The 15,077-nt window shown below is 32.5% G+C and overlaps 1 long non-coding RNA gene across 1 annotated transcript; it reads left to right on the top strand.

The window, feature by feature from the left end:
- Positions 1-699: 699 nt before the first annotated feature.
- LOC111908440 (uncharacterized) lies at positions 700-1,939 on the top strand. Its single transcript, XR_002855881.2, has 2 exons — positions 700-1,337; positions 1,422-1,939. It is a non-coding gene; the product is annotated as an uncharacterized LOC111908440 (long non-coding RNA).
- The last annotated feature ends 13,138 nt before the right edge of the window (positions 1,940-15,077 follow it).

The raw sequence follows: 15,077 nt of genomic DNA on the forward strand, positions 1-15,077 counted from the left end.
TAGGGCTCATCGATGGATAGAATCACAAGTCGTCAACTATGGAGGAGTTTCTCACTTACGCCTTGTTCCCGAGTTCTACTTAAGGAGATAAATGGGAGGATACAGAGGGAAAGTGAGGGGATGGGAAGGATTTTGGAGTCATATTTTCCTTCCAAATTGGGCGGATTTGAGAAGAAAGTGAGGGGAAGGAAAATTTTAAGTTTTATTTTCTTTTTCCTCCTAACTCGGGAACATAAAAACTAAAAATTTTCCTTTCATTTACTTTGAACTCGGAAACACAAAATAATGAATATTTTCATTCACCTCCCTTTCTTTATGTCAAAAATTTCCTTCCCTTTCCTTTAATGAACTACAAAAAAAAATAATAAATAAAAAATCGGGAACAAGGCGTTAAAGCTTGCTTGATTTGACCACCTGCAAAGAGCAGTCCGGCGAGCGAAGGGAGGAGCGAGTTGGAGAGAAAAACCGACGCCCAAAGTGAGAATGAAGACATGTAGGTCTTATTTGGGGTGGAATTGAGTTTCTTGTAATCACACCGAATGGTCCCTATGGTTTAAGGTAATCTTCGTGTTTGGTCCCCAATAACTTTTTTTAACTTGGACCATCCCTATCTTATATTTTTATTGTACGATTGGTCTTTTCCATTCTAAAATGAATATTATGCTCTTATACTTTTTAAACCATTTTAATATTTTTTATTTACTCATTATTTATAAATAAACTATATATAATATCAATATAAAATAAAATAATAAAGAATAAAAACCCTAAAGCTTCGCTCCTTCTCCCAGTTCTTCATGCTTCACCGCCTCTCACCCTCTTCGTCTCTTTCCCGTTCCAGATTTCGGTGACCCGATCTTTCTCATCCTCACACCCTCTCCAATCGTCCGTTCATGCTCAATCATTCAATTTGATAACCCGATCTGAAACTCAACCCAGTTGAGAACTAAACCAATCTGAAACCTAATGAAAGCGAAGGGCAGGACGAATGCAAAATTATCGATGGTTGGTGGATTTTCTGAAAATTGATTCTCACCACTCATTCGATTCAATTTCTCATACGACAGGGGGACATGAGAGAGATCGAGATGCACATGAATCATGATATGTTCGCAATCCTTCAATCTCCAAGTTTCCCTAAATTGTTTGGATTTTGATTTATTTGACTAAACTACAAGATCTGCAGGTGGCAGAGTTTTTCGATAATATTTTCTGTTGTTTTTGCAAGTTTCAGTGACGATAGACGATGTTCAGGTGACATAGGGTGCATTGGTGGAGGTTGCAGAGACGACGGGTTGTGTTGGCGATGATGAATGGAAGTGGTGGCAAAGATAGAGGTGGTGTTGAATCTATTAGACAGAGAGAATGTAGGATTTGCAGGTTTGAAGATCTGATCTCCTAAAACGATATCTGATTTGCAGGTTTGAGAATAGAGCTTGAAATCCAGTTTGGTTTTCAAAGCCTTGTGTTGTGTATGTAATCATCGGAAACACAAAGGGACAGAGGTGTACGGCATGGGACGGTGGTTGGGGAAGGAGGGGGTGTCAATGATGAAGTTCCTGAAGCAATGAGGAGGAAGAAAAGAACGAGTGGGACCCACACGTATAAAAAATCTTATAATAATTTAGTTATTAATAAACGATAAGTTAAAATAATGCATAAGGGTATAGTGGTCTTTTCATGTTGGTTGGGGACCGAAATCGTAACAAACACAAACAGCATGGACGATCCGAGTTAAAAATTTTTTCTAGGAACCAACCGTGCAGACTACCCAAAACCACAGTGACCATTCGTGTAAATTACCCAACAATAAAAGAAATTTTTTTTAAAGAAAATACAAAATAAATACAATAGGGTAATTTAGTCATTTTAAGTTGGTCAGGACCGGCGGATGACGTAACAAAAACATAAAATAGGGATCGTACGAATAAAAAAATAAGTTAGTGATCAAACGTAAAAACTACTTAAAATCATAGGGACCATTTATGTAATTTACTCTAAAAATTAAAAAGTTTGTTATCATTTTTTAATAAAACCTTTTATAATATTATTTAGCATGTTAGTTAATTATCTAATTGAAAAATAACTGATGTGTAAACTAGGGGTGGAATTGGTATGGTACCAGGTATTTTTTTTCTAAACCGTGTACCGTACCAATTATAATTGATATGTAATTTTGGTTACCATTACCATACCAAGTATAGTTGGTACCAACTTAATTGGCTACCAGTAAGTTCGGTTGGTACATGTTGGTAATGGTATGTACCAATATGTATGGGTATTTTACAAATTAAGATTTACGTGTTATTGTACACTTAAAAGGTACATGTGGGTTTTGTAAATAAGAGTTTTCTGAATGGTTGGATTGGAAATTCGATATAAAAAAGATTTTATAATTTTGTACCATGAGTTTAAACTAAACAATAGAGTAAATGGGATATGTTAATATGAGTTTAATCTTTAAAAGCTACAAGACGTTAATGCTTATATCAAAACACTTTAACTCTTAACAGTCAAATACATTTAAAGTTAAAATATACAATATTTTATATATATGAAAAATAACTTGGTTGGTACGGTAATACTGTGGCATTTAAAACCTTGTACCATTATCATACCATTATTAATTAATTGGTACGGTACTACCAGCCAAATATGTTGGCTATCAAACATATTGGCTACCAATATAATTGGTTCAGTTAGTACACATGTTGGTTGGTTTTCCATGATACATATTTGCCACCCCTAGTGTAAACGACTAAGCGTAACCTAACTATTCCCACCTTTTTACCACAAGGCTAAGGGAGATTTGAATCTTCTTAAAAAGCTTATTTTTTATGTTACCTATGGTATAATCATGGTTTTAAAAGGCGTGAGATGTGGTTACTTGAAAACCTTCATAACGACAATGTTAGGCGTGAGGCATGACAAGGATGGTCAAGACGCAAGTTTTCCTCAAGAAACTTTTTCTTCTTCTTATTTTTTTTGTTAGATGTTAAATTCACCAAGTTAATAAGTTCGTCTATACTTGGGTTTGAACACAAGACCTCCTGTCTAAGAGGCTTCCACCTCTACCAAATAGGCTAGTCCCACATTGGCTCATTATCATAACTCATTATGATTCATAAATATAAGACTTGACCTTACCGCCAAGTCACGTGTTATACCGTTTAAGACCTTGAGCATAAGTAAGAATTTTTAAATATCAATGTAGACATAAATCCAAATTATAATAGATAGCCCATATATTTGGTAATTAGCCCAGTTTGTAGTCTGCATAAACACAATTGAGCCCAAATTGACTCTAGACACAAATTCTTTTTTATTGATCGTCTTTATTTTATAATCCTTTAAGGTTTTCAAAAATTAACTTAAATTTTGTAACTTCGAGAAGCATGTAGATGTTTGTTTCAATCAAAAAAAGAAACTTGACATTGATATCCCCTTTTTAGTATGATTTTCATAATCTATAAGAAAATAAAGCGGTTCATTCATGAAACTCGACCCCTTATGAAGATCATAAATTTAAAAATAGATAGTTTTAATTATAAACTTTTCGTTTTATGTTTATATATGCATGTCTGAAATTTAAAATAAAAAACATGTGCGTTTTGTTTTTGGTTTCCATCAAGAATAACCCAACAGACAAAGTAGTGTTTTAGGTAATTTTTCATTTTTAGTTATTCAAAAAGACTGACATAGTGACATGCTTTAATATATATATATATATATATATATATATATATATATATATATATATATATATATATATATATATATATATATATATATATATATATATATATATATATATATATATATATATATATATATATATCGGTTATTGCTATAGAGCCATCATGACCAGTTTTGATCATGAATCTAAATTCTAATATAATGCAATAATTTAAATATATCGTCCACCAAAAAAAATCGCATGTTATTATGTTAGGTAAATTGACAAAAAAAAAAATTTGTCATGCTTTAATAATTGTATGTTGTATTGAATTTGATTGATATTTTGAAACTATCTCGACTTATCTTAGTTTCAAACATGCATTTTGTTTTGTATCCGTTTGTCAAAGTTATCCTTTTCCGAATTTGTTATCATTCTACTATTTATTCTCTTATAAAAAAGACTATATGACAAGTTATTTATGTATGCTTACTTAAGACCGAGACAATATCAAACGTTCTAAGAAGGGATTTCTTGTTCTTTAGTCTAATCATATATGATAATGATCATTCTAGATTTCTAGGTTTCTTAAAGATGTAGATTTCTCGTATGAAAATACGTCTTGTAATGGGGTTGGTCTTGACATGGATTAAAATTAAGCGATTAATTTTCGGTATGCGATTTCAGTAACAAACCAACTGCAATCTAGAGGTGTGCACGGTGCGGCTTGATGTTGTTTAGAGTTAAAACCACAAACCGCACCACATGTGTGATTTGAGTTTACTGAAACCGCAAATTGCATCTCGAATGTGGTGCATTGTGTTACGGGCAGTTTGGGTGCGGCTTGATGAATACATAAAAATATTGTGTATTTTAATTTTATATGCATTAGTATTTAATTACGTTAAATGATTGGTTATCCTTATAACAAATAAAGAACATTAGTCACTTGTGTTTGTTGATTTATTCACATTTATATCACGTATGAATATGTAATGTCTGAACTCCAGTTGTTTGAATGGAACTTATCAACATAAGTACCAATTATCGAATAAATGTAAAATTTAAAAAGAAAATCCTTAGACTTATATTATGTTTATTAAAAACATGAAACCCGGATTATGTTTATTATAACATGAAAATAATTAATACCTTGTTTTAGAGTTTTAGCAAAATAAATAAATAAATAACGAGAAACGAAAGATAAGAAAATTGTACTTTTTGTGTTCTTCAGTTGGAAATAAACGGAGGAAAAACAATTTTTTATTTTTTATTTTTTCTTACTTTCATTCATTTCTCTTCATTTTCTCTCGTTGAGTTGGATTCGGGAACATGATGTAATTTACCTTTAATATTCAAAATCGTAAATATTTTTTCGTTAAAATCTTCGTATGAAGACACCGTGCTTCCTATTTCATATGATTTTTAGGGTTTTCGATTGAATTCGTTACGGTTTCTCGAATTCGTGATGAAAATAGAGGATATGAAAGGTTGTAATGTGGTTTTTCTCATATTTTGTCAAATAAAATTGAAAGAAGATCATATTAATAGTAATGAAGAATGTCGTGATGAAGATTAAGATTGTCCTGATGAATCAAAAACACAATACTTTTTTTTTCTTTTTCAGTTGGACAATTTTGTTCTAATTTTTTTAAGTTATATTTAAGTTTGGACCTATAGTTGTAAAGAATTACAAGTTATCACAGCCTAATTTTTTATTGTAATGTTAGAGAAATTAATGATTAATACCTATTCTTGTATTGTCAATCTTTTCATAATTGTTTGAATCTTCCATATCTCTCTCTCTCTCTCTCTCTCTCTCTCTCTCTATATATATATATATATATATATATATATATATATATATATATATATATATATATATACATAACAAATATTTTTCCTTGAACCTCATGTATTTAAAACTTTCAAGATTATTCAACTTATATAATTTAATTTATAATTTATTGAAATGTCATGAATTGTAACTTCCAAAACTCTTCAAATCATGCTATTTAATTGATGATCTAAATGAAATATTTAGTTTTATATAAGAACATTGTAGTTTGCATATTTCATGTATGTCAACACAAAATGAAAGATTATATTTGTATAGTTTGAAGAGTTATGCGAGTGGTTTCATGGATACAAGAGAGAAATTGCAAGTTTTCCAAATGTAAATGAAAGTAAATATCAATTTGGTACATGTAAAGTTTTATATATTAACCAAAGTTCAAATTTGGGTATGTGTGTAAAGGTATACTAGAGACAATTTTTTTATTTTGATGTGTTATGGATCCTTTTATAATCACAAGATAATGAAGTGAGATTGATAATTATTTCTCATAAGCTTTTGGTAAATCAACTTTTAAGATATTTATCAGTTAGAGCAATTAACTTTATTAAACATGTGTGTCTTTATGTCGTCTTTCTCTTTTATGTTAAGACAATCTATTTTTCTGTCCAAGAGAACATTATTTAACATGTATTTTATGTTATTAGTTATATACTATGTTAGTTTCTATCGTTTATTTTGTTGTAAATAACATCCATGAATTTTTGAGAATTGATTTTGATAAAAAGAGTTTACAATTATTACTCCAAATTATTGGTGATAATGACGAATTATAACAAATCATCTTAAATATGATATGACTTTATTGTTGAAAACCAAAGATTATTTATACGTTATAAAAATACATTCATTATGATCTCGCAAAATTTATATTTATTTATCCATTTTTTAAATGTTTTTATATCAATAAAAAGAAGTACTCTATTATATCTTATTACATTAGCCAATTTTTTTTCCTATTCGTTTTTCACTGTAAAGTTAAAATAAAAATAAGGAAAATATTAATACTTTTATAAGAAAATATATGTGGTAAAAATATACTTCACGTGTAGCACTCTCCACTCCCTAACTCACTTTTAACATATGTGTGTGTATATATATATATATATATATATATATATATATATATATATATATATATATATATATATATATATATATATATATATATTACATCATATCTTAATATTATTAGTTATATTTATGCTTAGGGATAATGACTTAAAAATGTAATATATTTTTCAATTTGTACACATTTGGTCACAGAGTTTTTTTCGTCCATATTTATTCCTTCAACTTGTTAAACTGTATACATTCAGGTTACCCGATAAAAATGACTTAATAGGGTAATATATTTTTTCTCACTTTGTACACATTTAGTCCTTAATATTTTTGTACACATTTAGTCCTTTTTTTTTGCAAAATAAGTCATTTTTTTGTACTTTTTCAATACTTATGAATGATTTTTTAGTTTTTTCTCACGAAATCTTACATGGTACATTCATTAATAAGGTGTATGGGGCTTTTGATGCTTATATCCATCGTGATTTCGACTACTTGGTTGCTTAAGTCATGTGTTCTGAACGTCATAACTTCTTCATATGATCTCGGATTTTAACGATCTTTATATCTATGCGTTCGTATTTTAGTCTACTACAACTTTCATTTAGATTACTCCCATTAAAAAATAATATATTTTTACTTACAATTTTTATATCCATACGCGGTGGCGGATTTAGTATGGTCCCGGTGTTGCACCGACAACACCTGTTTTTAATGTTCGCGGTGGAAAAATTTTTGCTTTTTTTTTACGTTTATACCTATTTTCCATGTATCGACAACACATATTTCATCACGACAACACTTAATATGTATTACTGCGTCTTCCCCTGTCCATATGTTTTTTATGAATGCATGTATGTATGTTTTTTTTATAAAATTGTTAGTAAAAAAATATTACATTTTAACGGGAGTAATCTTAATGAAAGTTGTAGTAGACTCAAAAAATAAACACGTGGATAAAGATCTTTAAAATCTGATATCGTATGAAGAAGTTACGATGTTCAAAATACAAGACCTAAGCCAAACCACACGACTTACGCAACCAAGCAGTCGAGATTGCATTGGACATAAGCATCAACAACCCAAGCACCTCATCAATGATTGTCTCACGTAAGATGTCGTGAAAAAAACCTAAAGAAATCATTCGTAAGTACTGAATGAGTACAAAAAAGGACTTATTTTGAAACAAAAAAATGTTAAGGACTAAATATGTACAAAAATATTAAGGACTAAATGTGTACAAAATGAAAAATATATTACCCTATCAAGTTATTTTTCCCGGCTAACCTGGAGTAACAGGTCATAAGGACTGAATGTGTACAGTTTAACAAGTTTAAGGGGTAAATATGGACGAAAAAAAAACTCAGTGACCAAATGTGTACAAATCGAATAATATGTTACCCTACTACTTGTTTGAAATATTTTATAATATTACTTATACTTATATGACTTGTTTGTTATGTGGCCTTATAACATTTATGTGTATGGCATAAAAAGGAATTTTGAGACATGTTTTGGTTTGGAAAATGCTGTACGGTTAGGAAAAAGTGATTTGGAGCATCCTTACTTATGCATTGCATGTACGATGGGTTATGATAGTCCTCGTGATTTATATTACAAGTAAAGGATGAAATTCTTATATGCTTTAGATATCTATTTTTCAATTTATAAACCCAGTCAATCCAAACCGACTATTCGTACCATGAAGTGTACCTGATCAATAATAGTATAGCTAGAGTAAGTACGGGTGTCAAACACAGTCGTGGTTGTCGAGGCCAACAAAATTAATACCCTAAATATTACACACTAAAATAGTATATAGTGGTAAAGGGATCGTATCCACGGAGATTGGTTCAATCACTTGTTCAAGTGATTGTAAAACAAAAATAAAAGTAAAAGTAAAATGAGGGGGGGGGGTTAATTCTTTTTTATTGTTTGACAAAATTAAAACTAGCTAGAATGTAAATATGATAAGTAAACAAGTAAAAGCTTTGATTAAATTCAATGAAGTGAAATTGGTTGATATTGGGATACACCACATGGATGATATAGTTAACTTATCATTAGACTAAAAGGAACAACACATGTGAATTGGTTTAACTTGGCTATAACAATTCATAAGAACAAATTACCTCAACTCTTCTTAGATATTAAAATGGTTAGAGGAGCTCTAACACATTCCCTTAATTAAGTCACAAAATCAATGAAACATATAATCTTGTGAAAATCAAATAGCTTTGAGTTCTAAGAGTTACCAAATCCATAAGATAATCAAATGCTTGCATTATCATTATGGGGGAAACATTCCCATGGTTTAAATGAAATGAAAACAAACATAGAAACCATTTGTTGCTTACCAATCTCAAAGTCTATTACTTAACCAAGAAATTGATCAACAAAAATATATGTTTATTCATCCAAGCTCATGATCAAAGATAAACAGACATAACAAGATGTTTAACTAGAGAACATTTCCATAAACTTCAAACACAAGGTAATAATAGTCTTCAAAACAACCAATCATCCATGGGATTAAACCCTAATCAACCAAATGAGAATTTAGCCAAGCATGGCCAAAATAAAAGAAATACAAGGTAGTTTACAAATACCAAACATTGTTCTAAGTGCAAGATGGAAAGAAATAACACCAATCTTTAAATTCTTCAAGTCCTTCCTAAGTGTTCTTGAGAGCAAAATTGAGATGTTATTTAATGTGTTGTATTTGAAGAATGCCTCTAATCTCCAGCAAAAAGGTGTTTTATCTCGGATTCAAAAGTTACACAAAAGCCATCCACCAACCTTCCCAAAATAGAGTCAAAAAGTCAAAACCCGGGTTCACTTCAGCACGATCCACGCGGACTGTTTGTGGATCCACGCAGACCTCGTGGGTCTCGCTGATTGTATGCCTTGGCCCATATAAAATACAATCCAGCCCAATCTTCTAATTCATGCTCCAGCCCACATGCACAACTCTTTGTAGCCCAATTATGTTATTCCAAAGCCTCCAATGATGGTCCAATGTTTCTTTAATCCTCCTTAACTCGAGTCCTTGTCCAAAATTAAATCCAATGCGCATCCCGCTTGTACTGAAACCGAGACCAATCGCCACACTTCAAGTCCAAGAACAAATTGAAAGCCCCCAATTGTCCCGCAATCCCTCCACACCTCCAGTAACAAATAGTCTTCAGTAAATCCTGCAAAATAAGCTCAAAAGACTGGAAAGCACCTGGTAAAGGAGAAAAATAACAAAAAGAGAAAATATGCATGAAGATTAACTATAATGAGATGGTTTTAACTAAAAATAAACTATAAAAAGAAGTAATAAAAATGAAACTATGAAATCACCCCAAGTTTGAACCTTACTTGTCCTCAAGTAAGACAAGACCTAAATGAACTTGGGATGAACTATCCTAAAAAGAAAAAAGGAATGAACATCTTAGGTGGAAATTCACAACACGCAGTCAAAATAAAAACATATAATCCATTCTTAGGGGTACGAATCACTTTGAGGGACGAGCCTTTGTTACATTTCTAGCAAGGGATACATGTTGATCAAGATGCAAAACGAGCATGCATACTTCACTAGTATGATTTATGTGACATTATTTCATGGTCCGATCTTGCCCACTAGCCATAAGAAAGTGTCCCTCGGTTAGAACGTTCCTCACTCCTCACAACTTCAACCCCACGTTAAGAAATAAAGCCTAGAAAAAGATAACTCGGGCCAAAAATGGCAAGGAACAAGCTATGTACAAAAAGTTGGAAAACTGCAATCATCTAGAAGAGTAAGTGCTTCCACCAAAATGATCCATGTAGAGCAAAGAGTTGAGCACACGATGAGTAAAGGGCGCCATCGTAGTTGCCAACAAAAATGATATCTAACTAGAAATACATCAAACTAGAAACAAATTACATGAGCTAAAATACGAAAAAGGGTAAATATCTACAGAAGCAAACAAATGGATATAACTCAGTGGCCTGACCCTTTTTTTAGGCTCATTTTTTTTTGGTTTACCACAGGAGTTTTACAAGTATAGCCTGAAAATATAAATACAAAACATAACTATATACAACTATAAGCAGAATCTTTGTCTAACCCAAACAAGAGGTCAAACCAGCACAACTACACTAAGGCTAATTCGAGATCAAGTGGGAAAAATGTGTCTAAATCATAAGTAATGAGATATGATGTGAATTGCAGCAGTTAGACACCAAAGATCTCAAAATAGCAAAATCTAGCTTTTATTCCTTTCTTTGGGGTTTGATTGCGGCTTGTGAGGAAAACTCAAGTGATGGACTAGTCGGCTCGATGCTAAGTTGTCCCCTACTTATGTCACACTTGACATAGGTGAGTTCATATGCATAACTACTTTCACTCTCTCCCCAAGTATATAAAAGAAGATGCAACAATTGAAGGTCCCTAAGAGAGATTCTTATTTGTTATGTGAGTTTCCAAAAGAATTGTATTTAAGGTGTGTCGTGTTTTTCAAGGAAAGATGTTCGGAGGTGAGGATAAAGAGATAACAAAAGTGCATGAATGTTTATGCCCTAAGCTAAGTACCATGAAAATAAATAAAAAATTGAAAGCAATTTAAGGTTAAAATGCTATGTAACCAAATTAAAATGCATGAGAAATCAAAAAGAAAAGGGAATACCCCACCCCAAGCTTAGAAATAAGCATTGTCCTCAATGCTCGGGACAAACTTCAACAAAGGATGAAGATCAACCTTCAAACAAGATTCCAACGAAGAAATCATTTATGATATCGATTCTTGAAAAACTGACAAAGAAGTAGGAATATCAAGTTTCGAAATCAATTCCTTCAACTCTCCCAATAGACCTTGCAAGCATACAAACTTCTTAGAATCAGATTCAGACTTCACATCAACTTTTGTTGAGAAGAGAAGTATGATACTCAACAATCTTCGTTAAATCATCAACAACTATATCCACCTTAGTATGTAGGCTAGAATAGTTATGATCAACTTTTGCAACTTCCTGTGTCATTTCTTGACGAATCTCTTCTATCTTTAAATTCACATCATCCTTTACTTTCTTTACTGCTTCAACGAATAGAATGTGTCGTTCTTTGGCAATTGCTCATAAATGTTTTAATTCATGATTGAACGACTCAGATTGATGTTTCACATGAAGTTCGTTGTTTGTATCCAATTGATCCATCATGGATTTCAACTGGAGTTCCTAAGCCTTGAGCATAACATCAACTTCAATCCCAGAGACACTAGGTTGACTCCCATCATCAGCTTGAAACTGAAGTAACGAATTGAGTTTGCGATTGATAAGTTTTAACTGCTTACCAGACATAAGCATATGATCTACTATATTATGCTCCTCAGGATCAAATTGTATGTCGGCAAAGGAAACACAAACAACTACATCTTCTAGACCAATATCCGAGGTAGACTTGGGACCATTAGTTGATTGAGAAGGGAATAAGGATGTGCTAGGTTGATTGAGAATGTCTTGAAAAGTAGGTGAAGTTGTGGATTGAGGTAATGATGTAGGAATGGATGAATGAAATGGTGGTAACGAAGTGGTTGTATCAATACATGATGCTTCGAAAGTAGATAAATCAACAATAGAATCTGACTTACCTTGGCCATTAGAAGTCGACATTCCATCACCCTTATTGACATTTGCGTCCATATCAGATATGTTCACAGTGATGCCTGAAGTTCGCACCTCCTCCATATTGGATTTGGCAAGCGAAACTTCGGGTGGTATGACCAAAGTCTGCTTAGGTATGGATGGTTGCAAATGATCACCCTGATTGGTGGTTGTGTCCATATGAGATGTTTCCAGATTGTTACTAGGACTTCCAGTCGTCTCGACATGCGACTTTAAGGAGAGCCCCTCTAAGATGATTTGAATCCAATATCATCATCATGAAGTGGAGATTGAGACTTACCACTATCTCCAAACACTGTCTCGACAACATCCTCATCCAAATTATCATCCACTTGTGTTTTCTTTTTGTTGATTTTCTTCACCATATCTCTAGCTCTTCGTTTCTTGGATGATGGAGAAACAGGAGCAGGAATTTCCCTAATAAGTACCCCCTTTCAATTGATTTGGGGTTTGCGAATTTTCTTGATCTTTGATGCGAAAGTCTCTTTGGGAGAAGAAATAAATGGCTCAGGAATAGTTACGATAATAAGCTACCTTTCAGGAGAACGATGATGTTTATGTGACATTTTCTTCAACTTCTTGAGAACTCCAGATTTTGAAGGTATGACTTCCTTTTTAGACTCTTTAGGATCAGAAACTGGAACAGGCTTTGTTACCTTCTTGGGAGTTTTGATCAAGGTTGTTGTCTCGGTCAAAAATAAGCCTCACACACACTAGATAGCTAGGGTAAGTAAGGGTCGAATCCACGAGGTGGTTGTGGCCAAATTTTGTGTTAAAATAGTTAATGAAAAACTACTAGCAATTGTCACGAAATTAGTTAAACTAAAATGTGATGAAAAAACTAAAAACTTGGTAATGAAAGAACTACTAAAACAAACTACTATCAAAGAGAAAAGAAAACAATATACTTCCGGTTCAGTTGTTTAGATGGTTGGACTTACACGTTTTTCTTCCCTTAAATTCCAATTTAATTACCTAGACATAATTAAGGTTGATTAATTTGCAACAAATAATTTTGAGCACACAATATGTTATCCCAACTAGTTGTCTTACTCCCTATGTCTAATTGGATTAGGAACAACTAGTGGTTTAGCGATAATGTGTCTTACAATTACCTATTACAATGTTGAATATATAATACTACAAATTTGGAATAATGTATGTGGGTTCAACTGATCATCTTAGTTCCTAAACTCCTTGAATTCAGAATGATTAGTGAATTAACAATACACTATCTTAGTTGCAATATCACACAATAAGAAAACCCAAATTCAATTACTATAAATAAAAATCATAACTTTAAGAATGAAACAATAACTGAAATTGACTAGAATAAAAGTAATAATCAAAATGTGTTCATCCTAACATCCTACAACGTTCCCGGAAGTAACCTAGGTGGTTTAGCCTTCCATATGATTAACAAAACACACAACTTCAATATAAAAAATGGAATTAATGCTAAAATTCACAAACCAACTTGGAATCATAAAATCAATGAAGTCTAATGATCAATCAACTATGGAACGATGAAACCTTGGGATGAAGTGATCAAATCTGGAGCTTGATGGAATTGATGTAGATTCGTTGGTTGAACAATCTTCAAACGTTGAATGATAATGAATTTGATGATTTCTTGGATTTGATTTAGAAATTGATGATCAAGAACTCGTTTGGAGAAGGTTTGGAATCCTCCAAAACTGGTGAAAATCGCAGGGGAGAAGTCCAAAGTCGATTAGGGTTTAATCTCCCTTAAATAGATGCTGAAAAACTGATTTTTGGAGCTGTTTCTGCGTCGGCGTCCTAGTAGGCGTCTTAGACGTCCTATAAGACGACTGGGCGTCCTTCAGGACGTTTTACATGTCTTTTGCCATCCTTGATTTTCACTTGAAAATGGCCTAAAACGGGTAGGCGTCCTAGGGGGCGTCTTAGACGCGTTCTAGGACGTCCCTCATCTTTGTTGCCCCTTTTTGGTGATGAAAACGGTAGAATCAGTAAAAACGCAAAACATGAAAGTTGTAGGAAATTTTGTCTAGTTTTAAGAACTTCTTCATTCATGTGAATTGGACCTCTAGATCTTGAGATATGATCAATACATTGAAGAGTGGTCAGATTTCTCAGCACCATTTTTCTTCATTCCTTTAACAATTCGTCTCCCATGCTTGTTAGCTTCGTGTTGCTCATTTTTCTTGCGGGTTCCGCCCACTTTAGCACTAAGTATTTACCTGAATATAAAGTTCAACAACTCATCAAAGTAGTGCCCTTCTTGGACAATTAAGCATCAATTCAACATATTTAGTACAATTTAGTATATTCACAAAATAGACTTACCAAACCTCCCCAACTTTATTCCAAACTCGTCCCGAGGATGGTCTGAAATAATCAACATAGGCTTACTCCCTTATCCTAAGAAAAACTCATTGGAATAATGAATTCCATACATTTTATCACAATATTTTCAATAGCACAATATATTGATTTCGGGGATTATTAGTTTCATATCCATACTTTTAAACTCAAAATACATGTTATGCTTATTTCACTTTGTTATTTGAAACCCTCCACTTTTTGAACCCTTTCCAATTATCAACCTCATGAGTAATCAATTGAACTTATTGCCAAAGTTCCCTTTTCAAGGTTCACTAACATAGTTAGCGCGGTCGGTAACACTTAATGGACCAACCCATACACCCCCGCTATCGATGGGTCACATATTGTTTCACAAATGTCTTCAACTTGAACTTTTCTTCATATTTATCTTGATTTTGCATTGTTCAAGTTCTTTAATGGCTTCATCGGATTTGATCATCTTTGTATTTGACTTGGGTTTGAATATAG

Source organism: Lactuca sativa, chromosome 9, assembly GCF_002870075.4.
Source record: "Lactuca sativa cultivar Salinas chromosome 9, Lsat_Salinas_v11, whole genome shotgun sequence".
NCBI classification, from domain to species: Eukaryota; Viridiplantae; Streptophyta; class Magnoliopsida; order Asterales; family Asteraceae; genus Lactuca; species Lactuca sativa.